This window comes from Staurois parvus, unplaced genomic scaffold (genome assembly GCF_062004578.1).
Source record: "Staurois parvus isolate SC_StPar_1 unplaced genomic scaffold, SC_StPar_1.0 ptg000612l, whole genome shotgun sequence".
Lineage (NCBI taxonomy): Eukaryota > Metazoa > Chordata > Amphibia > Anura > Ranidae > Staurois > Staurois parvus.
Window position 1 is genome coordinate 599,266 of NW_028318408.1, and position 27,941 is coordinate 627,206.

The 27,941-nt window shown below is 48.0% G+C and overlaps 1 long non-coding RNA gene across 1 annotated transcript; it reads right to left on the minus strand.

Annotated features, from left to right (window-relative positions):
• Positions 1-266: 266 nt before the first annotated feature.
• Positions 267-27,917, minus strand: LOC149449566 (uncharacterized). The gene is made up of 3 exons (XR_016315393.1): positions 27,824-27,917; positions 9,468-9,572; positions 267-385 (listed from the first exon to the last, which is right to left on the minus strand). It is a non-coding gene; the product is annotated as an uncharacterized LOC149449566 (long non-coding RNA).
• Positions 27,918-27,941: the final 24 nt, after the last annotated feature.

Sequence of the window (27,941 nt, forward strand, 5' to 3'; positions counted from 1 at the left end):
ACACCTTCATCTTCCAGTGAGGACACCTGTCCTGGTGACAAATGTCTGAGGAATTCTCTCACTTTGTAGAGATGTCCTCTCACTTCCTGTTGTGTATGTCAGACAGGAAATGAGGGGACATTTTCCCAAAGATGGCAATGATAGAGGCTCCAATCCTCCAGTCTCTACAAAGAAGGAATGCTTTGCCTGGCGTGCCACCAGAAGAAGGTGAATGTTGTGCGGTTGGAGGTGTTCAGCCCTCAACCTTCATTTGATGGTACTATTTCTCATTCTATGGAAGCTCTACCTTCCTCCATCTTCACAGGTTTCTTGTTCTTGTCTGCTTCCTTCTTCTGTTTGTTCACCAAGGCGTATGTGACTGAGGGGACATCTGGCTGTGGAGAGACTGAGATACCAACACACAATGAGGAACCATTGGAGATATCACACACACAGCGATCGTATAACCCAAACCGGCACAAAATAGCTCAAATGTTGAACATCTCCTTTCTGTTGGGTCATTGGAAATTACAGCTCCAAAGGTTCAGCTACCTCAACAACCACCAAGTGATGAACCCCAAAGTGTCTCCACCCAACAGTGCCCATTTCCTCCATCTCTACCAGTGCCCAACAGTCGGGGCAGCAGCTGGCTTAGTTGTTAGCAGTATCTGCCTGGAAGGTCGTTTATTGGCCTGGCTGATGAAATTTGAAATGTAGGGTTAAGAGTAGACAATGTGACGAAGAAATGGATCAGAAGGCCATTATGTTGTTTTTACAAAATGTTAGATTTCCCTGATCCTCTGACCCCAGGGTGCCCGGCCTGATCTCGGCCCAGAGAGATAATACAATAAGATATATGCCCATTTGATTTCCATCCTAAATTTGGCACCACCAGCTTATGCCTCCCGCTGGGCAGCTGACATTGACACCCTGCTAGAGCCTGAGAACTGGTCCAAATTCTGGAAATCTACAAAATCATCTACAGTTACTATAATACATTAGCACCAGAAATGAATTATAAAGGCGTATTCCCCTCCCCCCTAAAGCATGCGCACATCACCCCCATACTCAAAAAGCCCTCCCTGGACCCCACTGACCCAAACAACCTCAGACCCATCTCCCTGCTGCCACTCACCTCCAAGCTCCTTGAGCGCTTAGTCTACGATCGCCTAAGCGCCCACCTAACTGACAACAACCTCCTTGATCCACTACAGTCCGGCTTCCGTCCCCTACACTCCACTGAAACCGCCCTACTCAAATCACCAACGACCTGCTAACCGCCAAAGCCAAGGGCGACTACTTTGTCCTCCTTCTCCTGGACCTCTCCGCGGCCTTTGACACAGTTGACCACCCCCTCCTCCTTAATAAACTGCACTCCCTTGGCATCAGAGACACTGCTCTCTCCTGGTTCTCCTCTTACCTATCCCGACGCTCCTTCAGCGTTTCCTACAACGGTGCCACCTCCCCTTCCCTTCCCCTCTCTGTTGGGGTCCCCCAGGGCTCTGTCCTTGGACCCCTTCTCTTCTCCATCTATACCTCCTCCCTTGGAAAACTCATACAATTCCATGGCTTCAACTACCACCTCTATGCTGATGACACTCAAATTTACCTCTCCACCCCTCACCTCACCCCCACAGTCTCCGCCCGCATCACTCACCTCCTAAACAACATCTCAGACTGGATGTCGCTCCATTTCCTCAAGATTAACCTTTCCAAAACCGAGCTCCTCGTCTTTCCCCCTGCCCCCCCCCATCCTATCCATCACTACCAACAACACCACCATCAATCCCGCCTCGCAAGCCAAAGTCTTTGGCGTCATTCTTGACTCAAATCTCTCCTTCCAACCTCATGTCAAATCACTTACAAACACATGCAGGCTCCACCTCCGCAACATCGCCAAGATACGCTCCTTCGTTACCCCAGACTCCACTAAACTACTCGTACACTCCCTGATTATCTCACGCCTTGACTACTGTAACTCCCTCCTCACCGGCCTACCCCAGTGCAAGCTCTCCCCGCTTCAGACCATCCTGAACTCAGCGGATAGACTCATCCACCTCACCAGCCGCTCCACCTCTGCCACCCCTCTCTGCCTCTCCCTCCACTGGTGTCACCCCCCTCTGCCAATCCCTCCACTGGCTCCCTATTGCCCAACGCATCGAATTCAAACTTCTAACTCTGACCTACAAAGCCATTCACAACACTGCCCCTACCTACCTCACCAACCTGATCCCCAAGTACCACCCTACCCGTACCCTTCGCTCCTCACAGGACCTCCTTCTATCCTGCTCCCTGGTCTCCTCCTTCTTACGCACGATTGCAATACTTCTCCAGGTCCTCCCCCATCCTCTGGAACTCACTACCCCAATCCATCAGACTGTCACCTTCCCTCCTCACCTTCAGGCGCTCCCTGAAAACCCACCTCTTCAGGGAAGCCTACCCCACCCTCACCTAACAGCCGCTCTCCTTCATTCCTCCTACCACTCCATCCCCCACAGCCACTTCCTCCTGTACCACTACCCCCTCCCTCCTAGATTGTAAGCTTGAAACAGTAGGGCCCTCTTACCCCTCGTACGTTGTTTGTTATTGTTGTTGTATTGTGCCATGTATTGTCCCCCCTATTGTACAGCGCTGAGCAAACCCTTTGGCGCTATATAAACTCCATGTAATAATAATAATAAAGTATTAAGCAGATGGTACTTAGTTCCAGCCAGAATACCTAAAATATTGCCTTCATACCCTTCAAACTGTTTTAGGGGTCGCCCTGACGAAGGAGCCCATATGCATACACTGTATAGTAGGCCTGTCCAGAAGTCTCCTTATTTTGGACTGAAGTATTTGGTAGGCTTTCGTTCCTATTGGACACCCAAATTCCACCTGATCCGGCCACAGCACTACTCAGCAATCATCCCCAAGATCTGAAGTCTGCACAATTCAAACTCCTCCCACTGCTACTAATCGGACCATTGCTAGATCTTGGAAAAAATCCACCTTGTGCATCCTTGAGGTGAAATATAGAGTAACTCAATGCATGAGACACAGCAACATTGAGGCTACATTGCTGGATCTTGTCCCAAAACACCTGAAATTCTGGCAACCATGGGTAGACCATTACCTGCCATCCAACTTTGATCAATCCTTGGTGGAACCCTAGCTGCTCCAAGAGGAGTCTGCATGCTTTTCTTGCCTGTTGAGGTGTTGTTTGCCTGTGAGAGACTCCAAACATTCACTTCCCATTCTACCCATTCTCTTATTTTTCTCTTCCTTCTCCCAGCTTTCCTCTTCTTCTACATTTTAATTTTCCTGTTGCATTTGCCTTTTGCAATAAGATATGTTATCATTCACTCTGAGTAGGGCACCTTGGAGCTTTGGGTGCCTCACCTTGCCTGTATGACAGGGAGCTGACAGGGAACTCAGGAGTGTCTTAATAGCTATCATTTGCTCTGAGATATTGCTTATACAGTAAAACCATTTAATCGGTGCTAATACAAAGCACTGACACTGTACTAAAGGCGCTGGACAGGAAGGGGTTAGCATCCGGGGCAATCAAAGGGTTAACTGTGTGCTGTGTTACTAGGGAGACATGCTGTGCAGAGAGATACAAAGCAGCATGTCCTTGCTGATGGGATAGACCTATGTTATTTACACATAGGTCTCTCCCCTGTCGGCTTTCCCTGACAATCTCCGGGGAGTTTCTGGCCGGGACCCAGTGATTGACATCCCCAGCCGCCAATGGTGGTGCAGGTAGGGTGACACATGCGCGTGCATTCCCTATCCAGAAATTAAAATCACGTATGTATACATGATTTTGAGCAGCCCTGACACCCTGTAACAGTATTTTTGCTATAGGGCGGTGGGCAAGCGGTTAAACATCTCCACAACTTTATCCCTGACCTGTCTGGTGTGTTCTTTGGCCTTCATGGTGCTTTTTTTTTTTTACTAATGTTCTCTAACAAATCTCTGAGGGCTTCACAGAACATCTGGATTTATACTGAGATCACATGACACATAGGGGGACTCTATTTACTAATTAGGTGACTTCTGAAGGCAATTGGTTCCACTAGATTTTAGTTAGGGGGATCAGAGTAAAAGGGGTTGAATACAAATGCACACCATGGTTTTCACAGATTTATTTATAAAATATGTTGAAAACCATTTCTCATTTTGCTTCCACTTTACAATTATGTGCCACTTTGTGTCGGTCCATCACATCCAATCCCAATAAATGCATTGTAACATGTCAACATGGGGGGATACATTGTAACATGACAACATGGGGGGATACATTGTAACATGACAACATGGGGGGATACATTGTAACATGACAACATGGGGGATACATTGTAACATGACAACATGGGGGGATACATTGTAACATCACAACATGGGGGGGGATACATTGTAACATGACAACATGGGGGATACATTGTAACATGACAACATGGGGGGAATATATTGTAACCTGACAACATGGGGCACATTTCATGGCAACAAAATGTAACAAAATTGCCCTTTTTTGGAAGCTCTGTTACAATCTGTACGCTGATGGTTTCTACAATAAAATATTTGAAGAGGAAAATTTCCACCAGGAGCTCTATCTGCACACCATTAGGTATTCTATCCATACTGGGGTGAGAAAAATCTACGGATGAATTTGTTGGCTTTCACACTATTTCATTTTCTTTGACTTTGGTTTAAAGTGGAGAAGATTTTTTGATTACTTCCTGTGATGTCTTTGTGGAGATCTCACTTGTGACGGGACAGGAAGGCACCAAGAGCCATAGGCGTATAGTCAGACATTTCCCCCCTTCGCTGCTCTACTAAAAATGGGTTTTGTTGTTGTCCATGTCCCCAGTGGGAGGTTTTTCAATCAATTCCTGTCCTTACAGGGAGTCAGAAAAAATGTCCCCAGCAAAAACAGAGAAGACTATAAAAGTTGGGCTCTCTGACTCCTTCCCAACCAAAAAAATAGTAATCTGGATGAAGTTGGGCATCTCAGCCTTTATAACTACACCACCAGAAGCCTTCCAGAGAACAGAATAGAAACCTCTGATGACAGGAATATACAGCACAACCAGCTACTCAGGTACATTGCAGCCAAAATCTTTTATAGAGGCGTAACTAGAACCTCCAGGAACCTGGTGCAAGAAAAATGCACTTTCCTCCAGTCCCAGATGCTTTCTATTGGTCCCAGAACTCTTTCCTACAATTCCAGGGCCCTTTCCTCCAGTCCTGGGCCCTTTCTATTGGTCTCAGGGCTCTTTCCTCCAGCCTCAGGGCCCTTTCCTCCAGTCCCAGGGCTCTTTCCTCCAGTCCCAGGGCTCTTTCCTCCAATCCTGAGCCCTTTCTGTTGGTCCCAGGGCTCTTTCCTCCAGTCCCAGGGTCCTTTCCTCCTGTCCCAGGCCCTTTATATTGGTTCCAGGGCCCTTTCCTCTGGACCTGGGGCCCTTCTCTCCTAGCCTGGGGTCTTTCCCACTGATCCCAGGGCCCTTAACACTCATAAAGTTGCACAACAAGTCAAAACACATTCATCTAATTGGTGCATTCGAAATCAATGCGGCTCAAAAAAACATTCCTGCACTATTTTTCTGTGACTTTAGTGCAATTCGAGCGCCATAGACTGCAAAGCTATATCACAAAAGTCACAAGGAAATTGCAAGCAAGTCACATGACTTTGAGGTCACGGCAGTGTGAACCGAGCCTTATCCTAGGTGCCCACATATGTGGTGCAGGAAATGCAGTATTTCTGTGCGTTTCTCGCACCGCATTGCAATGGCGCTGTGTTTGCAAACCACTGTGGGAGTCCATACAAGGTTAACCACACCCCAGATGGATAGAAATGTAGTGCGGTTTGCCTACACTGGGATTGCACCTGATCACATCTGATCACATAGTACAAAATGAACAAACAATCCAAAAAAGGCTCCAAAAACGGTACCTGTGAAATGGTGCGATTTGAGCCTATTCAAAATGAATGGTCTCAAATTGCACCACACTGAAACGCGGGTGAATTGCACAGAAATGTCATGCAGTTCCTGTGCAATTCACATGCGGGTTATAGTGTGAACCAGGCTTACGGTCCCACAGCGAGACCCCTTCTGCCGTCTTGGGTCAACCCCCCATGGTGGCAGAATGCCAAGGCCCAGTGTGACCTTTGTGACCTTGGTAGTTCCATCATTGCTTTATTACCATATTACAACCCATTTCTGTCTTAGTCATTGGGCCATTAGGGCCATAAATAGTCTGCCTATAGCAGAGGTGGAGTGATAGCTCATGGGGCCCCCTACTGCCCCTGGGCCCTCGGGCAGTGCCCGAGTGCTCGAATGGTCAGTCCGCCCCTGGCCTGTAGTATAAAGACCTTCACTTCTCATTCTTTGCATACATCACATCAAAGCAAAGAGCTGGAGCAGAGAACACAACACATCTCAGATCTTCTCCTCTTGGACCTTTGCTTTGATATTGTGGTTGAACAGACTGGAGGGGTGAGTTTTATACTACAGACAGACACACTTCTCGTTATTGATAGATTTTTCTCTGGGGTCTTGGATAAAGAATATCAGTGTTGGTGTGGTGAGGAATTCCAGAACCCAGGTAAGTCTTTGTTGTCTGGAGAACATCAATCCATGAGTCAGGAGACTAATGCAGCTAACGCTCATTCCTGTGCAGCTAATGCACATGTACCAGCACACAGACGAGCTCAGGATAATATCCAGCGTGCACTGAGATGTAGGTGCATTTGTGCATCGGTGGGATCGTCCTCCCAACATTGGCACCAAGCTGCCTATTTAAAGGAGATCCTGCTGAGTTCTAATGGCTGGAAGCTCCTCAGCTCCCGTGTTGCTGCTTTTGCTGACTGACCTTCTGTTCCTGACCTTGCTCTGTGGAATCTGGATTATGACCTTGACTTGCATCTGACTATTCTCTGCCTGATCTCCTGGTACTGACCTTGCCTTGCTACTGGACTTTGCTCTGCCTGCTTCCCTGGTACCAACCACGCCCTGCTTACTGACCATGCTGCTGTCTCACCGTGTATGACCCTGCCTCACCTTGACTACATCCCTGTCTGTGGCATTCACCTGCAATCTAGCTACTGGCACCCATGCTTCTTTGAGCCTTATACTTCTGTCATCACAAGGGAAGCCGTCTCGTCAATTCGGCCTCCAACCAAGGCATGTGGCACCATGAGCAAGAATAAAACCAAGCATTCATGATACCGACCCCAGCCTGCTTACTGACCACACTGCTGTCTCACCATGTAGGACCCTGGCTCACCTTGACTTACTCCCTGGCCATGGCATTCACCTGCAATAAAGCGACCAGAACCCGCGCTTCTCTGTGCCTTGTACCTCTGTCACCACATTCCAGGGCACTCGGACCAGAGCCGTAAGAGAAACCCTTTCGTTAACTAGGCATCCAACCAAGGTACATGACACCATGAGCAAGAATAAAGCCCAGCATACTTGATATCAACCCCAGCCTGCTTACTGACCACACTGCTGTCTCACCATGTATGACCCTGGCATCGGTGTTGGAGGGTCCAGGAACCAGTACTTTCAAAAGGATGTCATCCAAGAGACCCGGTACCAGGACAGGTTCATCCAGCGCCCAGGACAAGGATGCAAAACTGTGACTCCCTCCCCCACTGCTAATGCCTGGCGTAGACCTGCACCTATTTGTTGTCTTAATAATATGTGCAGGGTGTGTTTGTGACATCAGTAGCTATTACAGCAAACCTTAACCACTTCATGTCCGGACACTTCCCCCCCTTCCAGTCCGGACACTTTCCCCCCCTTCCAGTCCGGACACTTTCCCCCCCTTCCAGTCCGGACACTTTCCCCCCCTTCCAGTCCGGACACTTCCCCCCTTCCAGTCCGGACACTTCCCCCCCTTCCAGTCCGGACACTTCCCCCCCTTCCAGTCCGGATACTCCCCCCCCCTTCCTGCCCAGGCCAATTTTCAGCTTTCAGTGCTATCACACTTTGAATGACAATTGCGCGGTCATGCAACACTGTACCCATATGAATTTTTTAGCATTTGTTTGAGACAGATAAAGCTTTATTTTGGTGGTATTTATTCACCGCTGGGATTTTAATTTTTTTTTGCTATATAAATGAAAAAGTCCAAAATTTTTTAAAAAAATTGTTTTTCTTATAAAATTTTGCAAATAAATAATCTTTCATCATAAATCTTGACCAAAATGTATTCTGTTATATTTTTAGTAAAAAAAAAAAAGCCAAATTAGTTTATAACCAAAAATTATAATTTTTAAACATTTTATTTTAATTTTTAGATTATTATTTGTTTTTTTTTGTTTTTTTTTTTACATACTGTCACCCTAGCAGTACAGTGTCACCATGGTGACCCTGTACTACTTGTGGGGGGTGATGAAGATTTTTTTTTTTTTTACAGTGATTGCTTTTACACCCATATAGGATGTAAAAGCAATAATTTCTCTTTCTCTCTGTCTGCATTCTTGCAGTCATTGAGAAATACTGAGTGAGCTGTGATTGGTCACAGCTTGTCACATGGTACAAGGCTGTTGTGAGTGGCCCTGTACCATGTGACCTCTGTGATCATTCACAGATTTCACACGTAGTAAGCAATGATGTCACAAGTGACATCTTGCTTACTACTTTGCATGTGATCACTGATTTGCCAATCAGTGATCACATGATCGGGACCTCTTATCGGTCACATGATCGGGACCTCCCATTCGACGATTAGTGTTTCACTCTGTCCGGAGGACACAGCGGGCACTGGATCACCAGCACCGGATCCCAGGGCACCTTGGGATCTGGATCCCAGGGAGCGCGCACAGCTAGAAAAGGCGGGTGCTGTTTATGAACGGCAACCCGCCCCTGGAGTGCCACTGCCCTGCCGTTTATAAACAGCAGGTGGACGGCAAGTGGTTAATCCCACTGCCACTGATCTGGATCATGCGTGTGGTGAGGGTGTCCCCTCTACTGCTGCACCCAGGGCAGTTTCCACAACTGCCCACCCCTTGTCCAGGCCCTGAAGAGACATCTATAATTTGCTCTCTTTAGTTTTCATTTCAATCCAGTTTTCAGCAGTTAAAGAACCTGAAGATGGGTACACAAATTAGCAGACCCAGGAGAGTTGGAGGTTTTATAAATCCAGATAATTTGTGTTTTTCCAGCTTTGACTTGGCGCAGTATGACACCCCTGTACCAAGGATGGGAAAACTCTGTTGAAGAACTATCAAACATCAATGCCTGTAGGTCAGATAATTATTGAGCTACTAAATTGAACAGTTCCCAGATAGAAGTGTGTAACCACATGTGCGTGAGAGCTCACAAAGACCAGAGTTCCTCTAAGTCCCTCTTCTTGAGGAACCTGACAACATATACAGTGCTCCATAGCCTTATACATCTGCTGATATTATGTGTTGCATCTGACATATTCTACAAGAATGCTTAGGGAATGAGTGAACCAGCATCACGTAGAGAACAAAAGAATGGAGGCTTCACCTTGTTGGGTCAGGTTCGATTTTGTGTTAGATTTTGTCTTCTTCTTTCCTTCTGACTTGTTCTTCACAGCTGCATATGTGGTCACGTCTTCGTTCTGTGCAAAGCCTGAAAGGATACAGAAGACGGGAACTAATTTCATATTTACAGATCATTCACTCATCTCCCCCCACCTAGAAACTAAACTACACGATGTCAGCAGCCATTAGGAGGTAACAAGTCTTATTTCATAGACTCACCTGCTCATTGGATTCTCAGCTGCAGCAGGAAGGATCCTCCAACCATAGTATATATTTATTACATGTAGCTCCATCCTCATCAGGCTGTTAGGTAAATTTAGTTTTTGGGCTCCTTCAAAAATCAAGGAAACAGAGATTGTTTGGCCTGGTCTGTTCAGGGTTTCACAGGCTGGGAATTTGATTGCTTCATTCTGCTTCTAGAAGATGCTTCTAGAGCTTAGGGAGGGAGAATTAAAAAAAACCCATCCTGAATATTGATCAGAGCCTAGCCAATGCCTGGGGAGGTATGCCCAAATGGTGGTTGGGAAGCTGATAAATTATTATTATACAGTATTTATATAGCGCCAAAGGGTTTGCTCAGCGCTGTACAATAGCGGGGGGGACAGAACATGAGACAAGACAGTAACAGTACATGAGGGGATCGAGGGCCCTGCTCTTTTGAGCTTACAATCTAGGAGGGAGGGGATAGTGGTACATGAGGAGATGGCTGGGGGGGATGGAGTGGTGGTGTCAGAGCCTGGAATCGAACCTGGGCCTTCTGCAGTGAGAGACAGTGTTTCTTCTCACTGAGCCACCTGGAATGCTGGACAGCTCCCTTGACAATTCGTTGGATGATCCTGCCTTTGCCCTGTTTTGTCTTGAACCTTGAACTCCTTGCTCCTCCCATGAACTTCCTATAAAAGCCATGTCTCTGCACTTCCTGGTTGCCAGATTATTGTGCCTTACCAGCCAATATCCCGCTTACTGTTCCTGCTGCTGTCTTCATCTACGTTACCGACCTTTGGCTTGCTACTGACTACGATTCTGCCTCATCCTATCTACTACCATTGGTGACCGACCCTCGGCTTGTGACTGACTCCGCTTCTGTTTGATCCCTGAACTGTTTGATCCGCTTTTGGTTTCCAGCCTACGCATTCACACGCAGCCAAATCCATCTCCACCATTAGGAGCTCTGGGGAAGACCGGTGGATGCTTTAGACCCCGCACCTCAGGTGAGCCTGCGTCATTCCCAGGGTGGGCCGCTGGTGTACCAATCCTGCTGGTTTCAGGTAAGCCTTACAACTGCTGTAGCAACTGGTCTCTGAACCTGACCCAGATCGTGACAGGTGGGAGGAGTAGAGGAGGTTAGTTGTTAGGTAAGATCGGGTGTTAGGTGAGGTTGGGGTAGGCTTCCCTGAAGAGGAGAGTTTTCAGGGTGCGCCTGAAGGTGAAAAGGGTAGGTGACAGTCTGATGGATTGGGGTAGGGAGTTCCAGAGGATGGGGGAAGTCCTGGAGAAGTCCTGCAATCGGGCATGGGAGGAGGAGACCAGGGAGCTAGAGAGTAGGAGGTCTTGTGAGGAGTGGAGTGCACGGGTAGGGTAGTATTTGGGTATCAGGTCAGTTATGTAGTTTGGGGCGGCGTTGTGAATGGCTTTGTAGGTTAGAGTTAGCAGTTTGAATTTGATGCGTTGGGCAATCGGGAGCCAGTGAAGGGATTGGCAGAGGGGGGGAGGCAGATGTGGAGAGGTTGGTGAGGTGGATGAGTCTAGCCACTGAGTTTAGGATCTACTGGAGTGGGGATAGCGTTCGTTTGGGTAGGCCAGTGAGAAGGGAATTGCAATTCCAGGCGTGAGGTGATGAGGGAGTGTACGAGTTGGGAGTGGGAGAGGGAGTGTAAATAGTCTGGAGCCCTGAAAAGATTGTCTTTCCACAGTAAAGGGAATTTCCAGCTTCAGGGGGCTATTTTCCTAGAGGTAGCCTATGGACTGGGTTGCAGTTCTGTAAGGTCTCAGTAGGTGCAGGGCTGGGACATGGAAGTGACTGCAGGACTTCATCAAGGTCTCTGGTCTGGAGAAGGACTGCCTCATTCACTGGATTGTGTCCGGAGGAGGCTGTAAAGTGGCAGCTATCTTGGAGACTTGTGAGTAAAGACCCTAAACTGATCCCTGTGACTGTGTAGTGTTCTGGAGATTGCACTGGGTACCAGCAGTTGTGCATTAGTGCAAAGCAACCAGATGCCCAAGAGACGTGCCCCATGGCCTTCAGCTGTGAGAGAATAGACTGTTCATTGTTCATGTTTGCTTGATAAGATCATCCTCTAAATTATGTTTGTTCTTTGTTTAGGAATATCCCATGCCCTAATCCCCCTCCTATTACAGGTTCTGCAAGCAATAAACTACACATAGACAACCCCTAGACTGTTTATTGGAGCCAGAGTGCATGTTGCTTGGGTGACTGGTGTCCTCTGCACTGGGAAAGAACCAGATATTATCTGCTGCCCCCAGGGGGGTAGAGCTGCGTACGCATCATACTGTTTGTATTAAGTATATTTTACAATTTAAAATGACTCAAAATAATATTCAAGTGACTGTGGTGACCATGAATGCCGAGAGCTCTGGATCTGGTTGACCGGGTGATGGAGATTCACTGTGTGTTGTGACTCAAGAGAAGTGTTGTCCATGCGTCTGTTACCCTAACACTACAATGTCTATCTTTCCCAGCAACTATTCATTGTTCCTTTGCCTTAATGAGCTCTGCACTTGTTCTTCATTAATCAGATATACCCCTCAGCATCCCTATCTAGTGTCCCTTGCCTTGTTGACCTTGTATCCTCACTGCCTGCCTGGTTCATGGCCTTCCTCTGATTATACGCTATTGGCTGACTTGTTGCTTAGTCATGTTTTTTTCACCATTTCACCCACCCTCCCCCCCCCGGTGTCTGGAAGATCCTTCCTCACTCATTGGTGTCCTTGGCTCTGCTCAGCTATGACTATTTAAAAGTTCTACATCTTGAGAGTGTCAGACTTCATTACTGTTATAAGCTCTGAAGAAAGTTGGGCATTTTAAGGGTTCTGAGGGTTCTGCCCTCTCTATGCATTTCCAAGATTGAATGTGTTTGTTATAGCATAAAATTAATTCCTCCAATTGATTTTGGTCACCATCCCATATCATGAACATATCATCGATGTACCTGTGTATCAGTCTCGTGGGGGAAGGGTGCTGACTGGGCCACGAGCAAGACAATCAACAAAAGTTTAAAATTATGTGGTTTTGGATCCATATTATAAATGTAATGGTTCTGATGGGTAATTGAGGCTGAGTAATTACAGTTTTGGTGCAGAAATTTATAATGGAAAGAGATTAAATATTTGTAACTGAATTGAATGCACTTTACTATTACTATTTACTTTTGATGCTTTAGTGGATGAAATAATAAAACATATAAGAATGTTAACAGTTTATGTCACTGTGATCATATGAGTAACTAAAACTCATGAAAAGTTTCCAGTATTGGGGAGTCAAACAAAAACAAGAAATATATCCTCACTATGTCTGGTGATATGAGGCAGCTCACACCAGGGTCCTGACATAGCTGATTGAGATACGCCTATCGGCAAAACACGTTGACGTCACACATCAGTGATGACACGTATGGCCACGATCCCATGGTAGATCCCAGCCTATGATGGAAGGCCAAGACTACGGCCTGTGGAAACAGTTAGCAGCTCTAATGAAGGACATAATGGCAATTACAACAGGCAGTGGCAGAGAAGACCCACGAGATGATATTTCAATCATCGGTTTGGCAGATATCACGGTAGGAAATACTCTTCTGACGAGAGGGTAAGCACAAGTACGATGGATGACACATAGTGAACCAGTGAGCAAGAAAGCCTTTTACATTCACCAAAAGACCATTCTTTATCCTGCTGGTATTCCGGGGCTGGAGGCTTGTGTCGAACTGCCTATACTTACTACCATATATATTGCCGCTGACGCTCTGTGTGGACGTATTATCTGTGCTGCTTTGCCTGTGTCATTAGCTGACTTTTAGTTTCCCAATATAAACCTGCTCTTGATAATCGTCTCCATGTGCACAAGACCATCTGATTGCCAGTCAGGCAACAAGGCATTGATGACCTGTCCTTGAATGGGATTTGTAGAACTTCGTGTTAAGATTGGACAAGCCACGCTGTGGATCCATACTGCCAGTCTCCATACCGTTCAGTTCAGCTGCACTAATTACATCCACAGCCATACCGGGCTGCGTAATGACTTGTTATGACTCTTGGATATGTATCAACATCTTTACCCTCCATTATTATTATTATAATTATACAGTATTTATAAAGCGCCAATAGTTCACTCAGCGCTGTACATTACAGAGGGGGACAGAACATGTGACAGAACAATACCAATACAATGCAAAACATGAGGGGATCAAGGGCCCTGCTCCTTGGAGCTTACAATCTAGGAGGGAGGGGATGGTGGCACAGGAGGAGAAAGCTGTGGGGGATGGAGTGGTAGGAAGAGTGGAGGAGGTCGGCAAGTTAGCAGGGGGTGGGGTAGGCTTCCCTGAAGAGATGGGTTTTCAGGGTGCGCCTAAAGGAGAGGAGAGTAGGTGACAATCTGATGGGTTGGGGCAGGGAGTTCCAGAGGATGAGTGACACCCTGGAGAAGTCCTGGAGGCGGGCATGGGAGGAGGAGACCAGGGAACTAGAGAGAGAAGGAGGTCTTGTGAGGAGCGGAGTGTGCGTGCTGGGCGGTACTTGGATATTAGGTCAGTGATGTAGTTCGGGGCAGTATGGTGCCCATAAGGATCTGAGTGATAGCTAGATAGATGACTAGTGTTATAGTCGCTATTTGGACTCTTACACTTTCTGGTTTATGGCCATACTGTGACTTCTGATTTTACTATTTGGGGGACAAACAACGTTGTCTGGGGTGAGGTGATGGATATGTGAGTTTAGACTGTTGATCTTGATTTCTAATCATATTTATGTGATTGTGCATTCAATAAATGTCATAATTTTGTGATATACTGCACTAGTCCTTTAAATAACCGCTTTTTGGTGGACATTATGTCTACATATCCTCTTTATACAAGGCAGTATAACAAACCTATGCCAATGTATCCAAATTAAAAGAGTGCAGTACCAGTAAAATAAAACCCCTTGCTAATGTCCTATTGGACGAAACATGTTTGAGAGGAGCTTTCAGTGCTGATGTTACTGCGCATTCCTGGGTTGGCAGCGGCTATACATGTGTTTTTATCCATTCCTTTTAATAAATGTTACACTGTTAAAGATGTGTCTGCTTCTGGTGAGCCTTATCTTGTCATAGCACGTTTCTACCAAGAAGTACCTGTGGATGCAACTATTAGGCAACTACGTCTACACACTGGGTTTTTGATATGACATTTGGGCACTTATGCTGTCAGGCTCCGCCCAACGGGATCTCTAGTGGTCCACAGCACAGGGTTTCCCAGGACGCGGAGTCTAAGTCCCAGTCTGCCTCTTCACCAGGGCCCCTGATGGTGGGGATGGACTTGGTGCAAGACTGAGACCAGGTCGCGCCCCTGGGCACCCCCGGCGGTGGTAGAGGGGTCCCGCTGGGGGTATGTGCCCGGGATGAGCCTGCTGCGAAGGGGACGACAGGTCCGATCCGAGCGGATGGATGGGGTGGCAGATTCTGATCCGAGCGGGAAGGACGGATGCCAGATCCCGATCCGAGCGGGATGGATGGGTGACAGCTAGGAGCGAGCAAGGTCAGACGAGCCGGGTCGGTATCGTGCGGGCAGCGTGGTACAGGGGGAGTAAGCAGAGAATGGTCGGGGTCACAAGCCAGGATCAGCAGGTAGCGGGCAGCGCGGTACAGGGGGTCAGGCAGGAGGATGGTCAGGGACGAGCCGGGGTCAGAGCAGGAGAATGGTCAGGGACGAGCCGGGGTCAGAGCAGGAGAGGGTCAGCATAAGTCAGAACAGGCAGAGTTTGGCAACTAGGAAGCGTACTTACAGAATCAGGAACAAGACCTTGCGGCAACCTGGAGATGCACAGGGCAGCTTTAAATAGAGCGCCCTGCTCTCCCATTGGTGCGGCCGCGATCGCTACTGCGCATGCGCGGCCGCCGCCGCGATTGTCGGCCGGGACAGATCGGCCGTCTGCGCATGCGCGCACCGCCGAGGACCCGGGATCCCTGACATTGCCCCCCCCCCCTACGGGCAACCTCCGGATGCCCAACCGACCCCTACCGAATGGCTGGTTCTGAAAAAATTCCCGCACAAGTCTTGGGGCGTGCACATTTTGGGCCGGCTCCCATGAATTTTCCTCCGCCCCATATCCTTTCCATTTAACCAGAAACTGAGTTCGGCCTCCCCTCTTCCTACAATCTAAGATAGCTTCAACTTCAAACTCCTCCTCCCCATCCACGTCTACTGCCTCCGGTGGTTTGGACCTTCGATCCGGGAAGGGATCTGGAGTTGCTGGTTTCAACAGGGACACGTGGAAGACCGGATGAACCTTCATAGACTCGGGCAGTGCAAGCTCGTATGCCACCTCGTTGATCTTACGTTTCACACGAAAGGGCCCCAAGAATTTGGGAGCCAGTTTCTTCGAAGGGCATGGCATTTTCAAATTTGCGGTGGACAACCAAACCTGGTCCTCTGGCTGCAAACTCAATTCCCCCCTTCTCTTCTTATCAAATGCCCTCTTATTGTCACCCTGGGCCTTTGCCATTGCTTCCTGCAATACCTTACTATTGGTTGACAAAAAGTTCAACATATCCTGCGTGGCCGGGACTGCGACCTCCGGGATCAGATCTGGCAGGAATACAGGGTGGAACCCGTAGTTTGCGAAAAACGGGGACTGTCCAGTAGCCGAGTGACTCGCATTGTTATATGCGAATTCCGCAAGTGGCAGGAGAGTAAACCAGTCATCTTGGAGGAAGGTGGTATAGCACCTGAGGTACTGCTCTAGGGTCTGGTTTGTACGCTCCGTCTGGCCATTGGTCTGTGGGTGGTAAGCAGAGGAGAATGACAGCTTAATTCCCAGGGTATCACATAAAGCTTTCCAGAACCTAGATGTAAACTGAACCCCTCTGTCAGATACAATATCCCTGGGAATTCCGTGGAGTCTTACCACTTCTTTAATAAATACACGTGCTGTCTCAAGGGCCGTAGGTGTGTCCTTTAGAGGTACAAAATGGGCCATCTTGGACAGGCGGTCTACAATCACGAAGATTGCTGTGTGGTCCTGAGAGGGTGGAAGTTCCACAATAAAGTCAATGGAAATCATTGTCCATGGTCTGTCGGGTATTGGTAATGGACGCAAGAGACCCCAAGCCTTATTCCTAGTAGGCTTGTTCCTCTGACAAACAGGACAGGTTTTTACGTAAGTTTCGCACTCTCTGGCCATATCAGGCCACCAGAAGGTAACAGCTCCAAGGTCTTACGTACCCCAAAGTGCCCGGCCAGTGGGTGATCATGGCAGTATCCCAATACCAATGTACGGGCTTCCTCAGGGACCACAATCTGATCCTCCTTCCAGAGGAGTCCCTCCCTATTTAGTAAGGGGACACCGGGTGGGCCTTGCATACCTACGGATGCGGTCTGCAATTGAGAATGAAGCTCTGATTGGAGAGCTAGGAAATTCCCTGGGGTCAGGATGGTGTCCGGCTTGGGACTCTCTTCGGGGTCCCCAAACATGCGGGAGAGCGCATCAGGTTTCGTATTCTTAGACCCTGGCCTATAAGTTATATGGAAAAAGAACCGTGAAAAGAACAGTGCCCACCTGGCCTGACGTGGCCTCAGACGTTTAGCTGTTCTCAAATACTCTAGGTTCTTGTGATCCGTGAAAATCAATATCGGGTGTACCGTCCCCTCTAACAGGTATCTCCATTCCTCTAGTGCCACCTTGATCGCCAAGAGTTCCCGATCCCCGATATCGTAATTCCTTTCAGCAGGAGTTAGTTTCCTGGAGAAGAAAGCCACCGGGTGCACAAGCTCTTTGATGCCCTTCCTCTGGGACAGGATTGCCCCGACCGCATTCTCGGATGCGTCTACCTCCAAGATATATGGCAAGGACGAATCGGGGTGGCTCAAAATAGGAGCTGCCGTAAACAACTCTTTTAAAGCTTCGAAAGCCCTCTGTGCCTCAGGCGTCCACTGGAAGCGGACCCCCTGCCTGGTCAGCTGGGTGATAGGGGATACTAGGCCCGAAAAGTTCTTAATGAACTTTCTATAAAAGTTCGCAAAGCCAATAAAGCGTTGGACCGCTTTCTTATCGGTGGGGGCTGGCCAGTCTAAGATGGCCGAAACCTTTTGGGGATCCATGGCTATTCCCGTGGGCGAGATGGTTAGGCCCAGAAATGAAATACTCCTCTGTTCAAAACAGCACTTGTCTGCCTTGGCATACAAGCTGTGTTGGCGGAGCCGTTCTAACACGCGCTTCACATGACCCCTATGGTCCTCCAAGGTTGGGGAAAAGATAAGGATATCGTCTAGGTATACAATGACGAAGACATCCAGATAGTCCCTGAACACATCGTTTATGAAATGCTGGAAGGTGTCTGGGGCGTTGCATAGGCCGAAGGGCATAACCAAATATTCATAGTGTCCGAATCTGGTACGGAATGCTGTCTTCCACTCGTCCCCCTCTCTGATACGGACTAAATTATAGGCACCTCTCAAGTCTAATTTAGTGAAGACAGATGCTGACTTCAACCTCTGAAAAAGTTCGGGGACTAGTGGTAGCGGGTAACGGTTCTTCACCGTGACTTTATTCAAGTCCCGGTAATCTACGCAGGGCCGGAGGGACTTGTCCTTTTTTTCCACAAAGAAAATGCCCGCCCCAGCTGGCGACGTGGAGGGTCTAATAAACCCCTTATGGAGGTTTTCATCGATATATTCTCTCAGTACCCCTAACTCCCGCTCGGATAAGGGGAATATCCGCCCAAATGGAATCTCCGACCCTGGGAGGAGATCGATTGGGCAGTCATAACCTCGGTGCGGGGGGAGAGTGTCCGCCCCCCGCTTGCTAAACACATCCAAAAAATTATGGTAGGCCGAAGGAATGACTTGCGCCAGTTCCACATCTGTCTCTAGACACAACAAGGTCTCCGGAATCGGGGAGGTCTTAGGGAGGCAATGCTGCTGGCAGTACGTGGAGAGGAACTGGATAGAACCCGTCTTCCAGTCCACCTGGGGATTATGGGCTCGTAACCACGGGAGCCCCAAAATAATTGGAAATAATGGGGACGCTATGGCGTCTAACCGAAGGATTTCTTCATGATGGGTCGATATAGTGGTACGGATAGGTGGGGTTTCTTGGTCCACCACCCCTGACTTAATACGGGATCCATCTGCCAGGAAAACATTCAATCCCACCTCCTTTGCTTGTAGGGGGATTCGTTGCTGAACTGCAAAGTCCAAATCTATGAAGCAACTACACGCCCCAGAATCCACAATTGCTGTGGTCACCACCGTTCTCCCTGGCAGCTGAAGTGACACAGGTACCGCTAGATAACTAGTGTTGCCCACACTGGTAGAATTGATTGTAGAAAAAACAGCGGAACACTTACCCCCCTTGGCTGGACAGGTACGTACCACATGGCCTGCTCCCCCACAGTATAGACAGAGATGGTTGGTAAGACGCCTCTGGCGTTCCTCAGGTGTAAGTGTCAGCCGTGTCCTTCCCGGTGGCCCGGTCTTGGGTGTATCCATAGCATCCTGGTTCTGGCTTGCCGGCTGGAACTGGGTTGAAGCCTGAGGGGGTGTTTCAGTTGGTCCTCGTCCTTGGTTGCACTTTTCCTGCCTGCGCTCCCGCAACCGGCGGTCAATTCGAATAGTCAATGCTATTAGGGCCTCCAAAGTACTAGGTATGTCTATTCGGGCCAATTCGTCCTTCAGTGATTCAGCTAACCCAATGCGGAACTGGTGGTGCAAAGCCGCCTCGTTCCATTGGCTGTCACTATGCCAACGCCTGAATTCGGCGGCATAGTCCTCCACTGTCTGGTGACCCTGCCTGAGTGTATATAGGGCCCTCTCGGCCGTTGCGGTGCGCAGCGGGTCGTCATACAAGAGGGCCATAGCCTCACAAAATACTGTCATTGACCTCAACAGCGGGTCTTGATTCTCTAGGAGCCGGTGGGCCCAGTCTTGGGGTCCACCCCGTAGTAGGGCAATGATGAACCCTACCTTCACTGATTCGGAGGAAAAGGTCTGAGGCTGGAGGTCAAAGTATAGCTGACAGGAGCTACGAAAGGCCCTGAATCTACTTCGGTCTCCAGAAAAACGTTCTGGTGTGGGGACACGGGGTTCAGGTGCGGGTAACAACCCTAGTGTCTCCCTAGTGGGTTCCCCAGACCCCCCGGTAGATGTAGCTATGGTCTGCATGCGATTGTCCAATCTAGTATAACCCTCCTGTAGACCCCTAATTCCCAATGTAAGGGTCTCCATCTGTCGGCAGATGTCATCCAGAGGGGACGTTCCCCTTCCAGGCTCAGTCATGGCCGCAAGGTACTGTCAGGCTCCGCCCAACGGGATCTCTAGTGGTCCACAGCACGGGGTTTCCCAGGACGCGGAGTCTAAGTCCCAGTCTGCCTCTTCACCAGGGCCCCTGATGGTGGGGATGGACTTGGTGCAAGACTGAGACCAGGTCGCGCCCCTGGGCACCCCCGGCGGTGGTAGAGGGGTCCCGCTGGGGGTATGTGCCCGGGATGAGCCTGCTGCGAAGGGGACGACAGGTCCGATCCGAGCGGATGGATGGGGTGGCAGATTCTGATCCGAGCGGGAAGGACGGATGCCAGATCCCGATCCGAGCGGGATGGATGGGTGACAGCTAGGAGCGAGCAAGGTCAGACGAGCCGGGTCGGTATCGTGCGGGCAGCGTGGTACAGGGGGAGTAAGCGGAGAATGGTCGGGGTCACAAGCCAGGATCAGCAGGTAGCGGGCAGCGCGGTACAGGGGGTCAGGCAGGAGGATGGTCAGGGACGAGCCGGGGTCAGAGCAGGAGAATGGTCAGGGACGAGCCGGGGTCAGAGCAGGAGAGGGTCAGCATAAGTCAGAACAGGCAGAGTTTGGCAACTAGGAAGCGTACTTACAGAATCAGGAACAAGACCTTGCGGCAACCTGGAGATGCACAGGGCAGCTTTAAATAGAGCGCCCTGCTCTCCCATTGGTGCGGCCGCGATCGCTACTGCGCATGCGCGGCCGCCGCCGCGATCGTCGGCCGGGACAGATCGGCCGTCTGCGCATGCGCGCACCGCCGAGGACCCGGGATCCCTGACATATGCTGTTGTAATGGCAGATAGTTCTGGTGAGTTTTGAATTCACAGGGAGGTGGTGGTGGACCTCTTTCTTTATATGAAGAAGAATCACATTTGGTGGAGGATTGAAATGTTCACATTTCTTTGCTTGAACTTTGTTATGTAGACTGTTTTTTTTCATTTTATGTTTAAAAAAGATTTTTGCATAACTATTTTTTGGATCACATTCTTGTATATGTAAACTTATTTTACTGGCGCTGTACTCTTTTAATTTGTTTCCAGTATTGGTGTTTGGCCAGTCTGTGTTTAGGTACTCGGGTTTTGTTGTATTGATGCATCAGAGTATAATAGCTGAATGGGTAACCATGACCACAATGAGATATAGATCAACAAAGTGGAAGGATGATCATAGATGGGTCAAGGGACAGAAGTCATGAGATCAGAACCAGACAAACAGAAATAAGGAGCAGCATGACTTCACAGTGGGCAGACAAGCTGCAGTGAATCAGGAAAGCATGGACACGCTGGATGGGTTAACTCAACTAAAATGAGGTATAGATGGACCAGGTAGAAGGATGATCATAGATGGGTCCGGGGACAGAATTCAGGAAGTCTGAACCAGACAAAAAGAGAAGTGAGGGGCACCATGACTTCAGTGGTCAGGGCAAGCCGCAGTGATCCAGAAAACCAAGGACAAGCCGTAATGGCTAGATAAAAATTGATGATCAGTGGATAAACTGACAGCACCCCAGAAGCAGCAAACTAACTGCCAGCTCCAGAGGCTTTGTAGGGAGGGATAAAGTCTTCAATCCTGGGTCCTGATTTTGAGAACACCCAGCACTCTGATTGGGCAGTGCTTTTATTAGAGGCATGACTATGGTTCATGACTTCGCCATGGTGGACAGAGGAGGTCTCTGCCCGGGAGTCAGGAGGGCTCCACACAGGAGACAGATGGGGGGGCCAGTATAGCTGGGAGCTACATAGTGGGTGCATTGAGTTTGTGAGAGAAGATTGGAGAAGACAAGGGCCTGGGTATTGAGGCCAGAGCCGTGGTGCTGCAAGTGCAATCCAAGAGGCTGAAGAACATTTGTTTTTGTGGCAGAGACATGCTGAGAAACCCCTGCGAGGGAGACCACGTGTGCTGAACTGGAACTTTGTGTTAATGAAAGTGGGCCAGTAAAGAAAACTGTAAGATCAAAGGAGAAGAGACACTCCAGTTCTGTGGACTGCACTCATAGTGAGGATTTTCAGTATTGAAGGCAGAGCCGTCTTAATAGCATGGGCCCCTGAGAAAATAATGCACTGGGGCCCCAACCAGGCTGCCCCAATTTACACACCTAATATCAAGAATGAAAGTATAAATGGTTGAAAGATTTGAACATATACTTATTGGTACTTTTAATAAAAACTATTTTAAACAATAAGAAAATATGCCATAAATCAGAGACTAATCACAGCAAAAGGGCGCAGTACGGGGGGAGGCAGAAGAGCATAGTAGGAGGGGGGGAATCAGGACGGCACAGTACTGGGATCAGAGGGGCAAAGTACGGGGGGGGAGGGGGAAATCAGGACGGCACAGTACTGAGATCAGGCGGGCAAAGTATGGGGAGGAGGAAGAAGAGCTCAGTACGGGGGGGGGAATCAGGAGGACACAACACTGGGATCAGAGGGGTGCAGTACAAGGGGGGGGGGGGGGGGGGAATCAGGAGGGCACAATACTGGGATCAGGCGGGCAAACTATGGGGAGGAGGAAGAAGAGCACAGTGCGGGGGGGAATCAGGAGGGCACAATACTGGGATCAGGTGGGCAAAGTATGGGGAGGAGGAAGAAGAGCATAGTACGAGAGGGGGAATCAAGATGGTACAGTACTGGGATCAGAGGGATGCAGTATAAAGGGGGAATCAGGAGGGCACAATACTAGGATCAGGGGGGCAAAGTACGGGGAGGAGGAAGAAGAGCACAGTGCGGGGGGGAATCAGGAGGGCACAATACTGGGATCAGGGGGGCACAGTACGGGGAGGATGCAGAAGAGCCCAGTACGAGGGGGGGAATCAGGAGGGCACAATACTGGGATCAGGGGGGCACAGTACGGGGAGGATGCAGAAAAGCACAGTACGAGGGGGGGAATCAGGAGGCCACAATACTGAGATCAGGGGCACGGTACGGGGAGGAGGCGGAAGAGCACAGTACAAGGTGGGAATCAGGAGGCCACAATACTGAGATCAGGGGGGCACAGTACGGGGAGGAGGCGGAAGAGCACAGTACAAGGGGGGAATCAGGAGGCTACAATACTGGGATCAGGGGGGCACAGTACGGGGAGGATGCAGAAGAGGACAGTATGAGGGGGGGGGGGGGAATCAGGAGGGCACAATACTAAGATCAGGGGGGCACAGTAGGGGGAGGATGCAGAAGAGCACAGTACGAAGGGGGAATCAGGAGGGCATAATACTGGGATTAGGGGGGCACAGTACGGGGAGGAGGAAGAAGAGCACAGTACGAGGGGGGGAATCAGGAGGGCACAATACTGAGATCAGGGGGGCACAGTACGGGGAGGAGGTAGAAGAGCACAGAATTGAATTGCTAGTTCAATTTTGTTCTCAGCTCCTTTACCCATTTCTCTAAGAGCGGAGGAGGATCAGATCCCTTCATATCAATAAGGATCTTATAGATCCTGGAGATAACATGTTTTTGAACTGTATTTAAACTTAACATTTTTTCAAATGGATACACATCATCCAGCATCCTAAGTGGTTGTGGGAGAACTGCAACAAAATGTTCTAGTTGATAGTATCGCCATTAATATAATGTGAAAAATATTTTTTTCCTTTTAAATCTTGAAAAGTGTGTAATTTCCCCTTTTCTACTATACCCTTTAAACTTGTATTTCTGTCTTTAATCCATTTCCCCAAAATATTATCTTTCCTGGTGGAAAATACTCCGTTCCCACCAGAGGTATTAATATTGAGTTATATTTCCAACCCATTTGCCTGTGCAATGCATCCCATACTCTTAATACTTTCCGTGTCAAAGTGCTATTGTCTCCATCTAATATACGAAACCTATGTGCAGGAGCGGACTGACAACTCATGGGGCCCCCGGGCAATAGGGGATCATGGGGCTCTTGTGTCCTCGCCCACACTCAAACCACACCCAAAAAAGCCTATGAAAGGTAGCAGGGGCATCTCATGGGGCCCCCTACTGACCCCGGGCCCTCGGGCAGTGCCTGAGTACCCAAATGGTCAGTTGGCCCCTGCTTATGTGGTATCCAAATAATCTTCTCTAATTGTGCCTTACTTAAAATACCTTCCATGTTTACCCAACATTTCCCTTGTGAATTATGTGTCCAATCTACAATTTGTGATAATGTCACCGAGTGATAGTATTTTCTATAATTAGGCAGGTTTAACCCCCTTTTCCCCTTTTTATTACACAAGACCTCGTATTTAATTCTTGGTTTCTTATTTGCCCATATAAACCTGAGTATCATTTTTTTATTATCCCAAAGAAAGACCTTGGTATATGCCCTTGGAACGTGTGAAACTTATACAAGATTTTTGGTACTATAACCATCTTTACCAAATTTATAGGACCTATCCAGGAGGCCCTTCCCTTTGAACGTCTCCCCAACTCATCCTTTATTTCATTTATTAGTGGGATATAATTTGCCTGGTATAGGTTCTTTATTGATGATGTTAAATGTATTCCCAAATGACTTAATTCCCTTTCCCTCCATGAGAATGGGAATTCTTTTTGTAGGACCTGCTTCTCTACCTTTGAAAGGTTAATATTCAAGATCTCCAACTTTGAGGGGTTTATTTTCAGATTTGATAACTCTCCATATTGGCAGGGACATATTTACCACAAGGCATTTGCCTAGGGCAGTGGTGGGCAACCTTTTTTTCAACTGAGCCAAATCTCGCCAAAACCACGATTGAAATTTATTTTGAGAGCCACATTTTTAAAACTGAAAATACATAGGATAGTACACTGTTATTAGTTTCAATAAGTTTTTATAGTAATTCATCCCCCTATAGTAATTCATCCCCCATATAGTATTTCATCCCCCACAGTACTATTCCCCCCCCAAGTAGTAAGCCAAGTCCCCCCTGTGTCAATTCACTTACCTTTGCTCCGCGCGTTCCTCTCGCCGTGTTCCCGCGCCGTTCCGGTCTTCAGGGCGGACTGTGAGAGGAGAGGAGTTCCTGCCGCCCGAGAGGAGGTAGGGGAGCGGGCGCCCGGCACACAAGAGCCGCATTAAAGCGTGTAAAGAGCCGCATGTGGCTCGCGAGCCGCGGCTTGCCAACCACTGGCCTAGGGCAACATCTTTTTAGGGGGGCATTAGTGCCCCCCCCCGGAAGAAGGGGCAAATCCAGCATGGGGACCAGGAGGGATCTGAGAGAGGCTGTGGGCTGATTGATGGTGTATGCAGAGCCTGATAGTCCTTCCTGGAGATAGCCAGAACTGTGGAGGTGAGTATCTTTCTCTCTGTTGCCGGGGGGTGTGTGTGTTAGTGGAAGGCTCTCTGGTGTTGGTCAGTTTCATGCTGTCTCCGTGGGGGAGGCGCGTTCTGGTGTTGGTCGGTGTCAGGCTCTCTCCGCAGGGTGGCCATGGTCTGGTGTTGGTTGGTGTCAGGCTCTCTCCGTGCGCCGGGGGGGGTTGGTAGTGCAGTCTGGTGTTGATTGGTGTCAGGCTCCCTCCATGGGGGGGGGAAAGGGGAGTGAGGTCTGGTGTTGGCCAGTGTCAGGTTCTCTCCGTGGGGGGTAAGGTGGGTGCATTCTGGTGTTGGTCGGTGTCAGGATCTCTCCGTGGGGGGTGCATTCTGGTGTTGGTCGGTGTCAGGATCTCTCCGTGGGGGGTGCATTCTGGTGTTGGTCGGTGTCAGGCTCTCTCCGCCTAGGGCAGCACAAAATCTAAATACACCGCTGCATATTGGTTTAGCAGTCTCGCTAAATTTGGTAGCGATAATCTGGGGTTCTCCATATAGAGCAGATCATCTGCATGAGCTGCTACTTTATGTTCCACTTCACCTATCTTAATTTCTGTTACATCTACACTCTTGCCATCGCTAGTAAGGGTTCCAGAGATATTACAAACCGCAAAGGAGAGAGTGGACATCCCTGTCTTGTATGTCGGGCCCTCAGGCCACCCTCATGAAGTCTGTTTCTGATTGTTTGGTCAGAGACATTCACACCAGTGGCCTGCTGGAGGTCATTTTGTAGGGCTCTGGCAGGGCTCATCCTGTTCCTCCATGCACAAAGGAGCAGATACCGGTCCTGCTGATGGGTTAAGGACCTTCTACAGCCCTGTCCAGCCCTCCTAGAGGAACTGCCTGTCCCCTGGAATCTCCTCCATGCTCTTGAGACTGTGCTGGGAGACTCAACGTCTGGCAATGGCAGGTATTGATGTGCCATCCTGGAGGAGTTGGACTGCCTGTGCAACCTCTGTAGGGTCCAGGTATGGCCTCATACTACCAGTAGTGACACTGACCCGAGCCAAATGCAAAACGAGTGAAAAACAGTCAGAAAATATGAGCAGGGAAAAATGTCAGTGGCCTCCACCTGTAAAATTATTCCTGTTTTGGGGGTCATCTCATTGTTGCCCATCTAGTGTACCTGTTATTCCTTTCATTAACACAAAAGCAGCTGAAACTGATGAACACAGTTCTGTATCTAAGATATCATGTATCTATATATAATGTACTGTATCTAAGATATCATGTATCTATATATAATGTACTGTATCTAAGATATCATGTATCTATATATAATGTGCTGTATCTAAGATATCATGTATCTATATATAATGTGCTGTATCTAAGATATCCTGTATCTATATATAATGTGCTGTATCTAAGATATAATGTATTGTATCTAAGATATCATGTATCTATATATAATGTACTGTATCTAAGATATCATGTATCTATATATAATGTGCTGTATCTAAGATATCATGTATCTATATATAATGTGCTGTATCTAAGATATCATGTATCTATATATACTGTATTGTATCTATATATAATGTACTGTGTCCTACATATAATGTATCTATATATCATGTGCTGTGTCCTACATATCATGTATCTATATATAATGTATTGTATCTACATATCATGTATCTATATATAATGTATTGTATCTACATATCATGTATCTATATATAATGTATTGTATCTACATATCATGTATCTATATATAATGTACTGTGTCCTACATATCATGTATCTATATATAATGTATTGTATCTACATATCATGTATCTATATATAATGTATTGTATCTACATATCATGTATCTATATATAATGTACTGTGTCCTACATATCATGTATCTATATATCATGTGCTGTGTCCTACATATCATGTATCTAAGATATCATGTATGTAATATACAATGTCTATGTATCTGAAACTTTTCTCATCAACAAAGGGAAAGAAAACAAACTGTTGAAGATAATAAGTAAATCTGAAGCTGGAAGAGAAATGATGACGACGTGTGATCTCAGTTATTACCATTTACAGAACGCTGGTCTATACACCCCAGATCATTTGTTAAGGTGTCAGGAATTTTGAAAGGAAGCAGATAACTGACAAGAGAACACAATCTCACTCTACCAACAAACCCCATTGTATTCACTCCCAAAGGTCCCATGGACATCAGAGGACACCTTCCTGAATGACAGCTCAGACAGTATTTATTGCAGACTGTAGATACTTCCATCCTGGCTGATGGACATTTGGCTTGATATCATTGTCTGATCTATTGTCTTATATACATCAGATGGTGAACCAAATGTTAATTTCTGATCTTTTTTCATCTACTATGGAGCTCTTTCCTCATAATGTTGGAGGTCATATAGACCACATGGTACTTCCTACTGGAAATTGTCTGCTGATCACCGATGAACTGATCAATATCTGTGTAGGTGATCAATTAATTGACACAGAATAGAATTAAAAGCAGCTCAGATGTCTCACCTTCCTGCCCTGACACCGAACTCTGTTCTCCTTCCTATGTGGAGTGGTCAGGGTTCTGTAGTCCAGGAAAGTTCTGGTAGATAGAACCCCCTCCCCCCTTCCCCAATATCCTTCTTACCTGATGAGATTCGGGAGTTGTGTTTATTGGTGAAGGTCATCTCAGAGTAGGTGATGGTGTCCCCCATGTTTGCTGTGTGTGATCAGCTCTGGTCTCTGCTGAGAAGTGAGACTGTAGA